The sequence below is a fragment of the Somniosus microcephalus genome, chromosome 4 (genome assembly GCF_052327205.1).
Source record: "Somniosus microcephalus isolate GS21.2 chromosome 4, FLI_Smic_1.0, whole genome shotgun sequence".
NCBI lineage: Eukaryota > Metazoa > Chordata > Chondrichthyes > Squaliformes > Somniosidae > Somniosus > Somniosus microcephalus.
In genome coordinates this window covers 33,051,049-33,057,306 of record NC_140990.1, presented here as the reverse complement: position 1 = coordinate 33,057,306, position 6,258 = coordinate 33,051,049, and the positions used below count along the sequence as shown (strand labels likewise).

Sequence of the window (6,258 nt, the reverse complement as noted above, 5' to 3'; positions counted from 1 at the left end):
GTGACACACACACAGTTAATAATTAAATCACAATGTGATCGTGAGGATCGATTATCACATCTTGATACCTTCCGTGCCCACCAGTCAAGGAAGGTATCAAGTGAACCAGTGGACACCACCTGCTCCCTCTCCAGGGCCACCTGGGCAGGGACAAGACCACGGGAGAGAGGCAGGCAGCCAGAGTGACCCCCCGCCATGGGCCCCGCCCATCCTGGGCCTAAAATTGCTGTTTTTGCCAGGCCCAAGAGCAGGTCCAGGAGAAGATCCTCCGACTTACCCACCCCCTCCACACCGGGCGGCCAAAGATTAGGAGCGTGGGGCTAAAGTGTAACCAAGAGTTGAGGAGCAGCCCCTTCAGGTAACTATACAGGGGCTGCAACCTCTCACACTGAATATATACACGGCCCATGGGCTCCTCTAGGCCGCAAAGAACACATCTGGCCTTGGAGTCTGGAAAGGAGCTTAAAAACTGTTGCACATGACAGCTCCCTGCAACAGTCTCCACCCCAGATCCCCAATGGTGCAGGGAAGGACCCCCACGTAGAGAGCCCTCCACTGGGGAACCTCGCCTCCGCCGGACAGCAAGATGACCCACCAGTCTGATTGAGATTGGGCAATAAACTAAATTAATCAATAAATGATTGTGGTAAACCACTGTTTGTATTCCTGTTTGTCCTGTTTGTATTCCACTGTGTACATGCCTGGACATGCCTCGGCTGACTCCTCCCACAGGTCCTAGTATAAAGGTGACTGCTCCCCAGCCCTTAGTATCATGGACCGGTCGACCACGCGAGGCAGACCTCCATTCTGTTGTCAATAAAAGCCTTTAGTTACTCTTCTAACTCTCAGTCTTTTATGAGTAATTGATAGCGCATCAATTTTATTAACAACATTTTTATAATGGAGAAGATCCTCACACCAGCATGCCTGGACTTAGATCATCGGGAGGCGGACTCATCCACCAAGTTTACTCACTGGCTTAAGTGTTTCGAAAAATTCCTGACCGCCTCCGAAGCAATCAAATCGGACGAGGACAAACTGGATTTCCTGACCTCCAAAGTGAACCACCGAGTGTACTCGGTCATCCAAGACGCGACCTCGTACGTGGACGCTATCAAGCTCCTCAAGGACCAGTACACGCGCCCAGTGAACGAAGTGTACGCCAGGCACCTCCTGGGGAGTCGTAAACAACAACCTGGGGAATCGACCGTGGAATACCTTCAGGCACTGTCTGTGCTTGGCCGGGCCTGTGGTTGTAAGGATGTAAAGGCCGCCGTGTACACAGAGGAACTTATCCGGGACGCTTTTGTAGCGGGCCACAGATCCAATTACACCCGACAGCGACTGTTGGAGCAGAGTAACCTCGACCTCAACAAGGCCTCTGAACTCGCACTATCGTTGGATGCAGCCTACCAGGGCATGGATGCCTACTCCTCTGCACCGTGGACGCCGCGGGGAATGACAGCCTGGGACACGGTAGGACCGCCTCATAGCGCCGTGCCACCCCAGCCACACCCCAACAATGGCCCAACTACCGCAGCAGTGTCCCAAGGCCAGACAGCAGTGCCCCAAGGCCAGAAATGCTACTTCTGTGGCCAGGCAAAACACCCCAGAGTGCGCTGCCCGGCGAAAAACGCGATCTGCTCGGGCTGCGGGAAGAAGGGACACTACGCTAGCGTCTGCAGGGCCAAAGCCACCCCGAACCCCAGCAGCGCCGCGTGTGGGCCATGCGGGCCGCCATCTTGGACCTCCCCGGCCATGTGCGAATCACCGGTACAGCAGCCATTTTGGACGCCTCCAGCCACATGGGGATCATGGACGCCGCCATCTTGGACGACAGCCGGGACGCAGCAGGCCCCCGACACCACCTCATCTGATACCCGCAGCGACACACCGACCCCTACGCTGGCATCCGTTACACTGGACCAAGCGAGACCGCACCAACTGGCCAGTTCCACAATGGACATTAAGGTAAATGGTCACGATACAATCTGCCTTTTTGACTCTGGGAGCACGGAGAGCTTCATCCACCCCGACACGGTGCAGCGTTGCTCTCTCCCAGTCCTGCCTGCGCAACAGCGGATTTCTATGGCCTCCGAGTCCCAGTCGGTGGACATCGGCGGCTACTGCGTGGTGACACTCGTAGTAGACGGGACCGTGTACGATCATTTTAAACTTCTGGTCCTGCCTGACCTCTGCGCTGCCGTCCTGCTGGGGTTAGATTTTCAGTGCCACCTTAAAAGTGTTACGATGGCGTACGGTGGACCCCTACCCCCACTCACAGTCCGCAGCCAGCAGCTTCCAAACTGCCCGCCGCGCACCAGGTGCAACCTCTCCACACTCAGAGTCACCCCCCCCCAACTGTTTGCTAACCTCACCCCCGACTGTAAGCCCATCGCCACAAAGAGCAGGCGATACAGTGCCGGGGACAGGGTTTTCATTAAAACCGAAGTGGAGCGGCTCCTGAAAGAAGGGATTATTGAGGGCAGCACCAGCCCCTGGCGAGCCCAGGTTGTGGTCGTTAAGACCGGTGAGAAGCAGCGCCTGGCCATCGACTACAGCCAGACAATAAATCGCTACACCCTGCTGGACGCCTACCCACTCCCCCGTATAGCTGATATGGTCAACCAGATCGCGCAGTACCGCGTCTTCTCGACCATTGACCTGAAATCAGCGTACCACCAGCTCCCCATCCGCCCTGAGGACTGCCAGTACACTGCCTTTGAGGCAAACGGCCGCCTCTATCACTTCCTTAGGGTTCCCTTTGGCGTCACCAACGGGGTCTCCGTCTTCCAAAGGGAGATGGACCGGATGGTAGATCAAAATGCGTTGCAGGCCACTTTCCCATATCTGGACAATGTGACCATCTGCGGCCGTGACTTGCAGGACCATGACGCAAACCTCGAAAAATTCCTCCGCACCGCCCAACTCCTGAACCTGACATATAACAAGGAGAAGTGCATATTCCGCACAAACCGCCTCGCCATCCTTGGCTGTGTTGTGGAACACGGAGTCATCGGCCCCGACCCCGACCGGATGCGTCCCCTTATGGAACTTCCACTGCCCCACTGCCTCAAGGCCCTGAAGAGGTGCCTAGGGTTTTTCTCCTATTACGCCCAGTGGGTCCCCTACTATGCGGACAAGGCCCGTCCGCTGATCAAGTCCACCTCTTTTCCCTTGACGGCAGAGGCCCGCTTAGCCTTCCACCGTATCAAGGAGGACATTGCCAAAGCCACCATGCACGCAGTGGACGAATCCATCCCCTTCCAGGTGGAAAGCGACGCGTCTGACTTTGCCCTGGCCGCTACCCTCAATCAGGCGGGGAGACCCGTGGCCTTCTTTTCACGAACCCTCCAAGGCCCGGAGACCAGACACTCCGCTGTTGAGAAGGAGGCCCAGGCGATTGTGGAGGCTGTGCGTCATTGGAGGCACTACCTGGCCGGAAAACGATTTACCCTGCTCACTGACCAGCGTTCAGTTGCTTTTATGTTTAACAACAAGCAGAGGGGCAAAATCAAAAATGACAAGATCTTGAGGTGGAGAATCGAACTTTCCACCTACAACTACGAGATCTTGTACCGGCCCGGGAAGCTAAATGAACCCCCGGATGCGCTATCGCGTGGCACCTGCGCCAGCGCGCAGATCGATAGACTGCGGGCCCTCCACAATGACCTCTGCCACCCGGGGGTCACCAGGTTCTTCCACTTCATCAAGGCCCGCAACCTGCCTTACTCTATTGAGGAGGTCAGGACCATGACCAGGAACTGCCAAGTCTGCGCTGAGTGCAAACCGCACTTTTATAGACCAGACAGGGCCCACCTGATAAAAGCCACTCGCCCCTTCGAGCGCCTGAGCGTCGATTTTAAAGGGCCTCTCCCCTCCTCCGACCGCAATGTGTACTTCCTCAATATTATTGATGAGTACTCCCGTTTCCCGTTCGCCTTCCCCTGCCCGGACATGACCAGTGCCACGGTCATTAAATGTCTGAACAACCTCTTCATCCTGTTCGGCTTCCCCAGCTATATCCATAGCGACCGGGGCTCATCGTTTATGAGCGACGAACTCCGTCAGTACCTGCTAACTAGGGGTATTGCCACAAGCAGGACCACCAGTTACAACCCCCGGGGGAACGGACAGGTGGAAAGAGAAAATGCGACAGTTTGGAAGGCCGTCCTGCTAGCCTTAAAGTCTAGGGGCCTTCCAACCTCCCGCTGGCAGGATGTGCTCCCCGATGCGCTCCACTCTATTCGGTCACTGCTCTGCACTGCCACTAACGCCACCCCTCATGAGAAAATGTTTGTCTTCCCAAGGAAGTCCACATCGGGGACATCGCTACCGCCATGGCTGACGTCCCCAGGGCCGGTCCTACTGAGAAGACACGTGAGGACCCATAAAACGGACCCCCTGGTCGAGAGAGTCGACCTCCTCCACGCCAATCCCCAGTATGCTTACATCGCATACCCGGACGGGCGGGAGGACACAGTCTCCATAAGAGACCTTGCACCCTCGGGGGCCGCAGTAACCCACTACCCACTACCACCCCCCCCCACGATCCGATATCCAGCCCCAGCAGACGGCAGGCCTGGGCCCCGCGACCCGCTCGACATCTACGAGGACGACACGCCTGTGCCACAGCCTACGCTGGACTCGACGCCGGTAACTTCACTACCCCTGCCGTCGCCACGCAGATCACAGCGGCAGACAAGACCTCCGGAGAGACTCCAATACACTAACTTTTAATACACTTCACCCCGCCGGACTCAATTTTAAACAAGGGGTGAATGTGGTAAACCACTGTTTGTATTCCTGTTTGTCCTGTTTGTATTCCACTGTGTACATGCCTGGACATGCCTCGGCTGACTCCTCCCACAGGTCCTAGTATAAAGGTGACTGCTCCCCAGCCCTTAGTATCATGGACCGGTCGACCACGCGAGGCAGACCTCCATTCTGTTGTTAATAAAAGCCTTTAGTTACTCTTCTAACTCTCAGTCTTTTATGAGTAATTGATAGCGCATCAATGATACAGAAACCCGAGTCCCTGGGTCCTCAGCCCTGGTGTGAAGTACGCTGGCCACCAATTTTCCACACCTCAGGCCCCGCCCTGTCTGGTTTAATTACTAAATGTTTTCTAACTCGGGTTCAGGCCTGTCATTGTGAGGGAAACAAGGCCTCATTTATTGGTGTTTCCCACCCGAGCGGCTGTTAATGGCTTTAATAAACTGGCAGCAAGGTTGTTTTAATGGTGGAAAGTGGTGAAAAACGCCACTAGCGATGCCTCAAAACTCACAGACAGAGAAATCCACTTCATCAGTGCCCCTGCCACAGGACTCAATATCCACCCCCTCCACCACTGGTGCACTGTGTCTGCAGTATGTACGGTCTACAAGATGACCACGGTCAGGCCGTGTGGAGTCAAAGGTCAGGCAGCAGAATGGATGGAAAGATCGCTACAAACTTCCCTTAACTCCAACCCTCTGATTTCTGTTTTGTAGCCAGCTTTCCATCCATTCTGCTGCCTGGCCCTTCACTCCACACGGCCTGACCTTGGTCATCTTGTCGATCATACAGACTGTTTATGGATAGCAAGCTGGTCACAAAACAGGAAACAGAGAGTAGGGGTTAGGAGTAGCTAATCAGACTGGCAAAAGGTGGGAAGTGGTGTTCCACAGGGATCGATGCTGGGACCACTGTTGTTCACCATTTACATAAACGATTTCGACTCGGGAATCAGAAGAACAATTTCAAAGTTTGTCGATGACACCAAATTGGGAGGTTGAGTTAATACTGAGGAAGACAAAATGCAAAAAGACATTAATAAATTTCAGAATGGGCGTGTAATTGGCAAATGAATGTCACTATAGATCAGTGTGAGGTGGTGTGTTTTGGTGGGAAGAATAAGGAGGCCACTCACTCCTTGGACAAGGGGGTGAAATTGGGTTGCTTTGCGCCTCCTGCGATATTCAGCGGGAGGTTAGCGGTGGCGGTAGCCGGTAGCGCCCCGCGGCACTGCACCGCCGGCAATGACGTCATCGCCATGCGCAGCACCCCGGCTGCAACCTTGGGTTGTGACCCCTGACCTATCACCGGACGATATGTCCGACAGGGTCAGGGGTCATTCCTGCAGCTGCGGCGATGCCACTTAAAGGGCAGGTGTCGGGCGGCAACTTTTAATTTTGGCCAACTGCCAGCACCTGCCCCTTCCCCTTTCTTCTTCGGGGTGTCGGCCGCGATCGCTCAGCCCGGCGCTCCTTTTGATCC

At 55.2% G+C, this 6,258-nt stretch overlaps 1 pseudogene; it reads right to left on the bottom strand.

Moving 5' to 3' along the window:
• Positions 1-6,258, bottom strand: part of LOC147118571 (uncharacterized) — a 175,432-nt pseudogene that overhangs the window by 167,462 nt on the left and 1,712 nt on the right.